Source organism: Amphibalanus amphitrite, unplaced genomic scaffold (genome assembly GCF_019059575.1).
Source record: "Amphibalanus amphitrite isolate SeventyFive unplaced genomic scaffold, NRLGWU_Aamphi_draft 000167F_arrow, whole genome shotgun sequence".
NCBI lineage: Eukaryota > Metazoa > Arthropoda > Thecostraca > Balanomorpha > Balanidae > Amphibalanus > Amphibalanus amphitrite.
In genome coordinates, this window is record NW_024881662.1 from 409,660 (window position 1) to 422,619 (window position 12,960).

Consider the following 12,960-nt stretch of genomic DNA (forward strand, 5'->3'; position numbering starts at 1 on the left):
GCTGCTCGCGGAACAAGAGTTCGTCGACAATCCTCCACAAACGTCTGTCACCACTTTTCGTAATGCTAAACAGCCGGAGCGTACCCCCCTGATTGTGCCACACGTACCCGATGCTCGCACAGCTTTGGTCAGACGCCGCGTAGTCCACCAGTGACGTCACCCGGTCCATCGGATATTGTGGGATTATTCTAGCTCTATATTATACGGCCTTGAGCGGAAGTGCTTATTTACTGTAGTCGTACCCCGCGTTCAATGTCTCGCGGACGACGGAGATTCTACGCCGTCCGGCCAATCCCGTTCAAGGTCAGCGGGGGCTCGGCTGCGGTTATGGAACGTGATTGGCCGGACGACGAAGAATCTTCGTCGTCAGAGAGACATCGAACGCGGGAGTAGTCTTGAGCGGAAGTGGATGGCCGGTGCGTGAAAACCACGTGGGCGGCATTTTATGCAAGACAAGATTCTATGCAAGATACCCATGAGGTTTTATGTGTGCAGACAAGGTACGCGTTGCACGTCGGATGTGCGTGGCTACGAGCCTTTACGCTTTACCATGGATTATTTATATACACTTTGGTTTAGATGACTGTTTTGTTCTCTATACTGATAATGATACTGATACACAATGGCAGCTTAAAAATGGGTTTGGGAATCTCAGATTTTGGTGTGTGATAGTCCTGGGCACTGATGGGCGGCCGGCTAGCACTCTTGCCGGTGCTCACGTACTGGTTGTCCAGCTGCAACAGGCTATTAACCAATGAGAAGCGAGGAAAGTGCAACGTCTGATTTTTTCATATAGGTACCTCTGCCCTCCATAGCACGTTTCTCATTGGTCATTAGCCTGTTGCCAGGGCAACGTGCGTGTATGTGTGTGTGGGCTAGCGCGCTAGCCGGCCACTGAACAGCGCTCAGGCCTTTAAAAATTAGAGGTACTTATTTTTTTAGTCTTCAATGCTTAAGGCCATAAATAGGAATATGCCATGACTTTTTCAGTGCTGCTGAGTGCTAGATTAATGCAAAAATGTCCTTGATAGAAGATGGGCATTTCCTATAATGATCAGGTCTCAGGATCCTTATCCATGGACCACGAATACCATATTGTGTCCTACGGATGTCTGGGTGCCTGTTCCAGTGGCGGCGGAATAGGGGGTGCAGGGGGTGCAGCTGCACCCCCATCGAAAAACATGGGGGTGCAAACATATCTTTTTGCACCCCCAAAATCCGTACAAGGGGCCCGTCGCACCATCCAATACATTTTCTCCTGAAAACCAGTGATCGGGAAACGAACACTGATGTGGAATCACCCGGGATGTCCAATTATGGTCAGGAGCGCCCCATGCTAGTCTTTGGGGCCACCACACCGGCTAGAAGTATCCCGAGCCGCGTTTGGTGCCCCACGCGGCATCTGAGGGCCCCCACGACGACCTCAGAGGGCCCTTTTATGACGATCTCTGAGGGCTCCCACGGCGACCTTTGTCCTCTGGGGCCCTATAACGGCCACTAAGGGCCCTCATGACGACCGCCGAGAGTCCCACAGAGACTCCAGGGCCCCAAGGAGACTCCAGGGGCCACGCTGGCCTCTGAGGGACCCTATGACGGCCTCTGAGGGCCCTTACGATGATCTCTGAGGGCTCTCACGACGAACTCTGTCCCCTGGGGCCCTATAACGACCACTAAGGGCCCTCATGACCTTTGTCGACCAGAGGACGACCTTTGTCCTCTGGGGACCTACAACGGCCACTAAGGGCCCTCATGACGACCGCCGAGAGTCCCACAGAGACTCCAGGGCCCAAGGAGACTCCAGGGGCCACGCTGGCCTCTGAGGGACCCTATGACGGCCTCTGAGGGCCCTTACGATGATCTCTGAGGGCTCTCACGACGAACTCTGTCCCCTGGGGCCCTATAACGACCACTAAGGGCCCTCATGACGACCGCTGAGGCCTGAGGGTCCCACAGGACTCCAGGGGCCCCACTGGCCTCTGAGGGCCTCTACGACGGTCTCTGAGGGCCCTCGTGACGGCCCTAGACCCAACTCAAGTCTGAGGGCCCATCTGGCTTCAGACGGCCCAGCGACGGCCTCTGAGGGCCCAACACAACCAGCCTGCAGGGGCTATGCTGGCATCTGAGGGCCCTGCAACGGCCTATTGAGGGCCCTAACAACGATGGCCTCTAGCGGTCTTACCAAGGCCTCTTGAGAGCCCTGCAAAGGTATCTGAGGGCCCATGAAGACCATCAATATGGCCAAGGACCCTCATGAGTCATGACGACCTCTGATGATCCTCTCGAAGGCTTCTAAGGGCCCTCACAACAACTTCTGAGGACCCCAAGACGGTTCCTGAGGGGCTGAGGGCCCTGACAACGACCTCTCTGGGCCCTCACGATGGTCTCTAAGACCCAACGCAAGCTCCAAAGGCCCACACTGGCGTCTGAGGGCCCCATGACGGCCTCTGAGGGCCTCGACGCAGGCAGGCTCCAGGGGCCATGCTGACCTCTGAGGGCCCTCTTGACGGCTTCTAGGGCCTAACGAAGGCTTCAAGGGCCAACGCTGGCCTCTGAAGAACCCTACAACGGCCTCGGAGGGTCTCAACTCAACGCAGGCAGGTGCCAGGAGACATGCTGGCCTCTGAGGGTCCCGCTTAGTTCAGATTCAGAGGATCCAACGACCTTTGTGGACCTTACGAAATACGAAGGTCTCCGAGAGCTCACGCAGGCTCCTGGAATTCCACACTGATTCTCAGGCCCCATGTCGGCTTGTTGAGGCACTTTATCTGCTCTTGGTGCCCCGTCGCCGGCCTCTGAGAGTCTCAATGTCGGAACTTATGGGGTCATGGACCCTACACCGGCTTTTATGGCCCCTACATCGACTCTTGGGACTCATGACCCATGAAATGTGGGTCTAAGCGGCTTCTAAGAATGCCCATGCTGGTTCTAGTAGCCGCCAGCCGAATATTAGGGCTCACACGCGAGCTCCTGGGACCCCTTGCATACCCCAGGGGTCTACCTGCCTCTAAGACCCCACACATACTTTTGGGGCTCAAACGCTTGCCCCTGAAGGCCCCACTGAGACCCCTTTCCTCTATTCAGTCCTCCATACCGGCTCTTTCGGCTAAACATCGGCTCCTGTGGCCTCCATCCCGGCTTTGGAGGGCCTCCATACAGGCTTTTTGGGGTCCGATGCCGGTTTCTGAGAGCCCTCAAAAGACTTTCGAGCCTATACTGCCTTCTGAAACCTTTCAGCAGCTTTCAATGGACCGACCCTGATCGGAGGGCTCATTCAGTCTGGGTAGTCATGTAGGTCTCTGGAGGAGTCTCTATGTGGTCGGTTTCCAAGGGGCTTCTAAACACGGTCTTCTTGGAACTGTCTCGTAAGGCCCTCAATGGTCCACTGCGGATCCAGAAAAGTGGTTTGAGACGCTGTGGATGGTGGCTAGACTAAAAGATTAGCCGATAGAAAACTAGCTGCATTTGCTTCTTTATGCTTTCATTATTTGAGATAGGTATGTCGCCACGTGTCCTCTGGTATTTCACACGCCAACGACACTTATTTAGCCGGATGATAGACAAGGACTGTAGGAGAGCGATGGGTAGATCAGGATGGTGAGGAAGACGCCAGCCGCTGCCCGATTCCAGCCTCTCGATGGCGAGACCACTGTAATCGGACAGATCAACCGATACTCCGGCGCCTCGATGGCAAGGTTAGCCGGAGCCGACTGGTCGCACCCCTGTCTGAGCGGAGACCCCGCACCCGAGCCTCGATGGCAAGACCCGGGGAACGAGTTTAAGCTCAGTGACTCGATGGCGAGACACTGTGGCCGCCTCCCTCACACACCCCGGAAGAGGCCGTGTTATGAGTCCCGGATGAAAGGAAATGATCGGCTACTCGCACGCTATGAAGACTCGCTGCTGTTCACTGTCCCGTCCCCTTTTCCACTGGTCCAGCTCCTCTCCACACCAGTTAAGATATTTTCACTTGCTGTATTGTGCACCACCACCACACCACAGCCAGAGCACCACTTCCACCCACACAGCGAGCACTTCCCCGCCGAGCATCCAGAACGAACTACCCTCAACAACCGCGCGCTGACCCGAGGTCACCTCGCATGCGCCCCGAGGGCAGGAGCCCAAGCAGCCAATCACCGGGCTGCTTGCTATGGGGCCAGCTCAGTGCCGGCATAGCCCCAGGCGCCACGTGGTCGGCCGGCCGCCACATGGCCCGCTCGGTGGTCCGGGCGGCCCGGCCTGCAGCCGCCGGTGCTAACATCCCCCCGCACCGTGTTGCACTGCAGGGCAACACTCACGAAAGGTAACCGGCGTGCTGCCGTACACATCGCGTCGCTAACACATATAAACCATTTCACATTCCAACAAATACAATGCTATTTCTTGAAACACCAGCAAGTATAACATGAAACAGAAAAATAAAAACACTTCCACTTCGTTAAGCAAAGTTTAATGATGGGTATCAGTGGTATATCCCCACCGACGCACAAAGGCGACTGGCGACGTCGTCGCTGCTAGACGAATCGCTGCCGCCCAAGCAGAAACCGCCACATCCGAGGAAGCTACCGCCCGAGCTGATGTAGCCGAGGAGGTTGCCGCCGCCCGTGCTGAGGTGGCCGAGGAGGCCACCGCCGCCTGCGCCGAGGCCGCTGCAGCGCTCACGGAGACTAATGCCTCCCACGCTGGAGATGGAGAGACGCTGGAGAGCCTCCAGACTCAGAGGACCCTTGGTCCTCTAGCGCTTGATAGCGATGTGTCAGGATCGTGTAAACCCCGCTGGTTTATCTCACGGTTACGGAGATGCCTATGTTTTGTCTCTCCCAGCCCCTCGATGGCGAGGCCACTGGGAGCAGACGAAAGGGTCGATGGTTCGACCTCTCGTTGGCGAGTTGACCTGGGCGTCATTTGACTCCGACGCCAGCACGCGTTGCAGGTCAGCTCGTAAATCTCTGCAAGTCTGTTGGCCACGAAGGTCTTGAACCGTCGAGTTTCATTATCAAGGTACTGCTGGATGACCTTGCTGTCCGTCCAGCAGAAGATGTCATCCGGCGGCTGAGTGATCTCCCCGAGGACGGTAGCCACCAGACGCGCTCCAAGAACGGCTGCTTGCAGCTCCAGACGGACAACTGATAGTCGCTTCAGTGGAGCGACTCTGCACCTGCCGATCAGGAAGCGACAGTGGTGTAATCCATCGCTCGAAGTTGTCCTCCAGTATGCCACAGCGCCGAAAGCACTCTCTGACGCATCGCAGAACACATGAAGTTGGCGTCGCAGTGTCCCTGGGCCGCTGGGGTTCACGCAGCGTTGCATCACGACTTCGTTCAACTTCTCTGCTTCACTCAGCCACTCCAACCATTGGCTCAGCTCAGGTTCGGGTAGTGGCTCGTCCCACTCCAGATGTTTCCACCAGAGTCGCTGCATCATCATCTTTGCTCTCACGGTAACAGGAGCAGCAATCCCCAGAGGGTCAAAGATTGTTGACACTTTGCTGAGCACACCACGCTTGGTTGCACTCACTTCTTTGGCTTGGAGACGAAACCCCAATGTGTCCTCGTCTTCCTCCCATGCGATGCCCAGCGTCTTTTCCGCGGTGTGCGAGCTCCTGAGACATAGGCTCGCAAAGGCGCTGGCTCTCTCACTCTCTGGAACGCCTTTCAGCACAGCGGGGGAACTGCTTCTCCACTTCGTGAGGTGAAAACCTCCTCTCTCCAGTGCCTCCTTCACGTCAGCGTACAGCTGTTTGGCGGCGTCTTCCGTCATGCAAGAGAACAGGCAATCGTCCATGTAGAACGACTTTGCCAGTTGCTCGGGACTTCTGCTGAGAACCTTGTCTGTCTCCGCTCCATGGTCCAGAAGTGCTTTTCTCAGCACGTAGTTGGCCGTTGCCGGTGATGACTTCGCGCCAAAGATGACCACCTCCATCTGATAGACGTCAGGCTTGCGGTGTCGCTCCATATCTCGCCATAGAAAGCTCGATGCAGGCTGGTCTTCTGTCCTGATCCTCACCTGATGATACATCTGCTTGATGTCCGCTGTCACAGCGATCAGACCTTCCCTGAAGCGCATGATCACCCCAGGAAGGCTTTGTAGTAGATCTGGACCTGTGACGAGCTTCGAGTTCAGTGATACACCTTGGTATGTTGCCGCAGCGTCGAAGACGATTCTCAGCTTTCCTGGCTTGTTCGGGTTCACTACTGCGTGGTGTGGCAGATACCAACGCTTCTCCTTCGGTTCGTCCGCTTCTTCTGCTGAGAGCTTCCTTGCGTGACCATCCTTCACACATCCGTCGATGATGGCTTGGTACCTTGTAGCCAGTTCTGGCTGCTTGTCGAGTTTTCTCTCGATGGACTGAAGACGTCGGTACGCTTGGTTCCAGTTGTCCGGCAACATCGGTTCGTCTTCACCCCACAGAAGTCCAGCTTCATATCTGTCCCCCACCTTCCTGGTCTGCTGATCCAAGATTCGCATAGCTCTGAGATCTTCTTGAGATCGTGCATCAGAGCTGTTGATCATGGTGCCGAAGGCCTCGGTCGTCCACCAGTCTTGGACCAACTCTTGCAGACCCTCCAGAGCGTCTTCGGGAGCACGTTGACGCACGAACATGACTTGCCGCATTGTGCTTGGAATCAGGGTGGATATCGATCCCGTCAGGGTCCAGCCAAAGTCTGTCCGGATAGCGACGGGCATTCCGGGGCCTCCCACCCTGACCTCTCGCTGCAGCACAGCTTCCAGAATGTTGGCACCAAGTAGAAGCTCGACGTGTGCGCCGTTGTACTGCTGTAGGTCCAGGTCCTGCAAGTGCTTCCAGCTGCGAAGCTGCTTGCTACTCATGCTGGGTGGGGCCACGTTCAACCTTGGCACAGACCACACCTCGGGCACGACGATTCGATTTCTGCTGGTCGCTGTGCTCAGAGGACTAACCGTCAGCTGAACTCGAAGAGACGACTGTCTGGTACCGCTTCCTTCGATGTTCTGTAGCTGCAGATTCTCTCGGACTCCAGGGACCCCAACCTCTTCCAAGACATCTTCACAGCAGAGCGATGTCTGCGCTCCCGGGTCCAGCAGTGCTACTACGTCTCTCTCCCCGTTTGGGCCGTGAATCCGCACCGGCACCAACTGCAGCAGTGTGTCTGTCGTCTCTGTGAGAGCCGTGCCGACGATGCGACTTCCTTCTCGTGTCACTGTTTTTGGTTCTGTTTGGCTTTCTTCATTACAAGCGGCGCTTCTGTCCACATGTATGAGTCGGTGATGAGATGCATTACATCCATTCAAGTTGCATCGTCTTGCAGAGCGGCAATCCCTCATGAAGTGACCCTTGTTCAGGCAGCCCCAACACAGCCGTTCTTTGCTCACTACGACCAGCCTCTCCTCCACCGTCTTCGACTTGAACTCCGTGCAATCCTGAAGCTTGTGCTGTTCCTTGCACAGGACACAGAACCAGCGACGTCGGTTGTTTTCCGTCTGGGAAGACGTGGCCGACGTAGTCAGAGTTGTTCGTCGCGCCGAGGTCTCCCGTGCACTCGTGGATGGCCTTTTTCTTTCTGGATCGCGGTTATGGTTGGCCGAGTTTCTCAAGATGGCAGTCTCTGTCTCCAGCCACTTGCTGAAGATCTCCAGATCGGGCTGCTTGGGATGCATCTGATGCACTTCTCGTCCCCACTGGTAGGACAACTCCGCAGGAAGCTTCAATACCACTCGACGCAGATTCTCGATGGCTCTCAGATCATTGTAGTGGTTCAGAGCGCGCAGCGTCAGCACAGTGTTGCTGACAGCTGAACTGAACCTCTCCACTGAGGCGATGTTGTTGATTGAAGGAGCTGGGGTCGCAAACATGGAACTGAGATATGCTTGACTGATGTCGCCTTCTCGACCGAAACGCTCGTGCAGCCTTGCCAACGCCTGGTGATACATCTTGCCATCGAACAAGAATCCCTCGATGGCTTGATGGGCGACTCCATCTACTGCTTGCTGTAGATGCGCCATCCGCTCCGTGTCAGAGAGAGATGCCTGATCGTGAACCAGTGCTCTGAAGAGACTGATCCAGCGCGGCCACTCACTTGGTTCGCCTGTGAACCGCGGTAAATTAAGACGTGGAACACTGTTGGTAAAAGCTGACATCCCAGGAGGTGGATGCCCGTGCTTCTCCTGCCCTTTGCTGTTTGATGTCCAGTTGTCTGGGTTCAGAGATGAACCATCCACCTCCACTTCCGGAGCAGCTTTAGGTCCTTGTGGTCTTGGACCAGGCACATAGTCGGGTACGCTCGAGCGATGCGGTGGTTCGGCAGCTTGATCCACCCCCGCACCTTCAGCAGATGCCTTTCTTCCTTTGACAGCTGCTTCGTCGAAATCATGCCGACGATCCCAGTTCAATTCGTCTTCCGCAGCCTGATACATGTGCACCTTCCGAGCAGCTCTGTCGCGGGCCTCTTCAGCTATTCTGAGCTGTAGCACCCTGTCGCGTTCATCTAATTCCTGTCTCTCTTTCATGTTCCGACGACTCTCTTCCATTTGAGCTTGGAGGTCCCGCAGCTTGCGATCAGCGTCCTCCAGTTCCACAGCAGCCTCTCTGGATCGAACTGAAACTGCGGTGCCTGCTGACGTGTGTGACTTGGCACGACTTCGAGTGTGACGGGAAGTGGCAGCTGATGACTTGGCTTCATCCAACTCTTGAAGGTACAGCTGGATCTTCCCCCGAATAGCCGACTCTTCTTCTTCAAGATTATCAGCGTATCCCTGAGCTTCCTCCAGTTCTGCGTCATTGAGTTTGGTTTCATACTCCTGATGAACTTTTCTCAAATCAGAAAAAGCTTCTTTCAGCCTTCCGTTTACTTCCTGGATACAATCGCGGTTCCGATGTCTTGCTATCTCTGCCTCTAACACCTTGGACACCCTCGTCACGACAGCCCTCTTGATACCACGCAGTCGTCGCAGACCAGCAAGCTCTTGATCTCTAACATCCTTAAAAGCTCCATCTGCAGTGGGATCGGGCCGTTTGACATCCTTTGCCTCTTCTTTTTCTATCCCCATCTTCTCCTGTTCAGCTCACTGGGTCGCAATCCGGCCCGCGGAGGACCAGAAATGTCGCCACGTGTCCTCTGGTATTTCACACGCCAACGACACTTATTTAGCCGGATGATAGACAAGGACTGTAGGAGAGCGATGGGTAGATCAGGATGGTGAGGAAGACGCCAGCCGCTGCCCGATTCCAGCCTCTCGATGGCGAGACCACTGTAATCGGACAGATCAACCGATACTCCGGCGCCTCGATGGCAAGGTTAGCCGGAGCCGACTGGTCGCACCCCTGTCTGAGCGGAGACCCCGCACCCGAGCCTCGATGGCAAGACCCGGGGAACGAGTTTAAGCTCAGTGACTCGATGGCGAGACACTGTGGCCGCCTCCCTCACACACCCCGGAAGAGGCCGTGTTATGAGTCCCGGATGAAAGGAAATGATCGGCTACTCGCACGCTATGAAGACTCGCTGCTGTTCACTGTCCCGTCCCCTTTTCCACTGGTCCAGCTCCTCTCCACACCAGTTAAGATATTTTCACTTGCTGTATTGTGCACCACCACCACACCACAGCCAGAGCACCACTTCCACCCACACAGCGAGCACTTCCCCGCCGAGCATCCAGAACGAACTACCCTCAACAACCGCGCGCTGACCCGAGGTCACCTCGCATGCGCCCCGAGGGCAGGAGCCCAAGCAGCCAATCACCGGGCTGCTTGCTATGGGGCCAGCTCAGTGCCGGCATAGCCCCAGGCGCCACGTGGTCGGCCGGCCGCCACATGGCCCGCTCGGTGGTCCGGGCGGCCCGGCCTGCAGCCGCCGGTGCTAACAAGGTAGGAACACTGCAATTTCAAACCTTTTACAGAACTTGTGTGTATGGGGATAGTTTTCCAAAATCTTCGTTTTTCATAAATCAATAATAATCACTCAAAAAAAAAAACTGAAGGGGGCCCCAAACTTTCAGAGGGGCCCTTTGAGAAAACTTTGCACCCCCATCCAAAATTACCTTCCGCCGCCACTGGCCTGTTCAACAGACTGTTGGTAGTGTGTGATGGGACCTGTGACCAGATGATGCAATTTTGCAGACACAATGAAAGAGCCTGCTTACATATAGAAGAAGGTGTAACTGGGTCAAAACCTGCAATTGGAGCAAACTGTCTCCAATGTACAAGGTAAGGGTGAAAATCCCCTTCAGCATCCAGGGCTCTAAATTGAATATAAATCACACTAGGCAGGTATATTGGCACAAACAATACCAGGTGACCCAGAAAAAAAGGTATTCAAATTTAAGTTAATATTTCTGGAAAGGTGTTTGTAAGAATTCACAGCGTGCCTTTCCCAGATGTGCCACAGGCACGTGTCCACCCACTGGCCTTTATTTATCACTAGGCACTATCACACTTCCATCCACGCAGCGCGCAACCTCTAGAATCACCAGGCCGTCTCAGCCCCCCCCCCCCCACACACACACACCAAGGCCATCTCCCCCTCTCTCCCGTTCCCCTTTCCCTCTCGGCCCCAGCACGTACGGCCTCTGACACAGCACTCTGCCGCCCAATTCCCTGCCGACCGCCGACTGCCGCGCGCACCGTCTCCGACACGGCGCGCAGTAACACTCCCCCCTGACATCATAGTCATAAGTGAATGCATGGGTGGAACTTTTCCAGGGAAGTTGGTGGGGCAAGAAGTTGTCAAACCACAATGTCCGATTATAAAGTTGAATAAAATGCCACACTGAATCAATTCCTGTCATACGGATATTATATTTTGCATTAAACGAACATTCCATAGCTCTTCAATGCGAAAAAGATTAATTTGCAAAGCAACAAAGTCTTATAAATCAGCTTAAGTTGGTGGGGCAAAACGCTTTTTGGTGGGGCAAAATACCAAGTTGGTGGGGCGGCCGCCCTACCAACTGTATAGGAAGCTCCATCCCTGAGTGAATGTCGGCGGCTCATGCCCCTCACTGGGTCACATAATCGGCCAAATAGCCCGGCGGCCTGCGAGTCCTCTCCGGGCGCTCTGCACGCACTCCCGAGTCCCGGCTCTGCCACCGGCGGCGGGGGAGGCGCCTCCTCCGCCGGGAATCTGACCATGATTGGTCCGTCTCCGTCGCCGTCCGCGCCCGGGCTCGCGCCCCGCCCCGTCCCGTCTGCCCTGTCCGCCGGCGCAGGTCCCGCGTGTGGCGGGGCATGCTGTGATGTAGTATCCCCGAACGCTGAGTCTGGACATAGCTAACACACGGCACAACACGAGCGCACACGGACACGTCACGCCATGGTCGTCGCTCTTCGAAGCCGCCAGCTGAACCAGCTTCTCCCGCAGACCGGCTCGGCTTCCCAACACGCACCGATCGCACAGCTCGCGGTCCACCTCCGTGCCTGGGTAGCTGCACCGCACCACCTGTGCTCGCAGACGGCCTAGGAACTGCTCCAAGTCCTCCTCCGGCTCCATCTGCATCTGGTGGAACAGCGCCCTCTCCGCCACTGCATTCCGCACAGGCGACAGGTACGTTGTCAGCTTACTCTTCAGCTGTTCGAAGCTGTCATCTGTCCCGCTGTCCTCCGGCAGCGTCTCACTCAGGTCAGCGATGTCCGGTCCGACCAGGTGCAGCAGTATCGCGCACTTCCGGTCGGCCTCCACCACCCCGACTGCGCTGAGGTAGCGTTCCAGTCCTCGCAGCCACCGTTGTCCGCTTTATAACTCGGGCAAGCCCAGGCCAAAGCCGGCTGGGTCCCGATCGGTTATTTCCACCTGCCATGGGCGGGTGCAGCGTTCGTGTGCCATGGCCGGATGCAGGCAGGTATGCACAATGCACCACGCATTATCATAGTCATCCACTCGCCAACTGTCCTACAGACTTGTCCACTGTCATATTATGACGACCGGGTTCTAGCACGCCTCTCCAGTGAAACGGAAATAATCGCAACGGTATGTATTAAAAAATCACATCTGGGATGAGCAAGCTGCTCAGTACATCAGCTGAGTATCCGTCAGCAGGGAGCACCTGCCCCTCCGCAGGAGGTGCCAGGCCCAGTCCGGCCACCAGGACGTCCAGTTCTCGCTCCTCCGTATCAGCCTGCTGCTGCTGTGGCCGGAGTTTGCGGCAATTGGAGCGACATGAGAGCCCTCTAAGCCGACTAGTGATGTCAATTGTACAAAATCAGAATAGCGATACGAAACCAAATGCCAACCAAAACCGTGAGGAAGTGTCCTGCGCTGGTGAGTGCTCGCCGTAGCACGTCATGAAGGTTAGCGTGACGTGCGTGACGGACGTTGGTCTCTTGGCACAGGAGAGGCCGTGGTGTCCCAGTTGGTCAACAGGGCGATGACAGAGCTGATAACTTAATGTGGCTCACATACCGATCCCCCAAGACGCAGCGCCACCACTACCCGGACAGCCTCATTATCCAGGTGGAGCCGCAGACTGGTGACGGGGAGGGCTTGCGCCCAGGCGGCTGTGTGGGGCTCTGCGGCAGCAAGGAGACGTGCCCGGACCACCTGGTTTGCCCCGTCCAGCAGACGCTTCTGAGACATCTTGGAGAATGCTTCATACCAAGCGCGCTGTTTTCTCTCTTCTGATGGGGGCATTAGATGAGCGGCCTCGCCAAGCTTCGCGACGGCATCGGCCTTGACTCGCTGGAGTGCTCGAGTCGGCTGGCGAGGCTCGGTGGCGTGGAGGATCTCCTGCGCCAGTGGCAAGCAGGCGTGGAGTGATGCCATGACTGAATGGACTCCAAGTCCTCCGAAACGCAGCGGTAGGGACGCCTGTTCCCACGCTCCGTCGTCGATGGTGACGTTGGTGTCGGCGGCGAGCGTGACCCGTACTGTCTTGTCTACAGTCAGCAGCGGTCCCGGCTCGCGGTACAGCGGCACCGACCGCAGTGCCGCGAAACACGTTTTTATATTTTAGGCAGCCTACTTGAAGCCTACATCGAGCCCACTTGACAATGGA

At 56.2% G+C, this 12,960-nt stretch overlaps 1 protein-coding gene across 3 annotated transcripts in view; it reads left to right on the forward strand.

Annotated features, from left to right (window-relative positions):
- Positions 1-249: 249 nt before the first annotated feature.
- LOC122383556 (haloacid dehalogenase-like hydrolase domain-containing protein 2) overlaps positions 250-12,960 on the forward strand; it is an 81,644-nt gene continuing 68,933 nt past the window's right edge. For 2 of the 3 annotated variants that reach the window (XM_043370080.1, XM_043370081.1), the window contains exons 1-2: positions 250-500; positions 10,091-10,177. The gene's annotated coding sequence lies outside the window, so the exon portion shown is untranslated. Of the gene's footprint in view, positions 501-10,090; positions 10,178-11,387; positions 11,514-12,960 lie in introns of those variants that run through there. The other variant, XM_043370079.1, reaches the window with a different exon arrangement.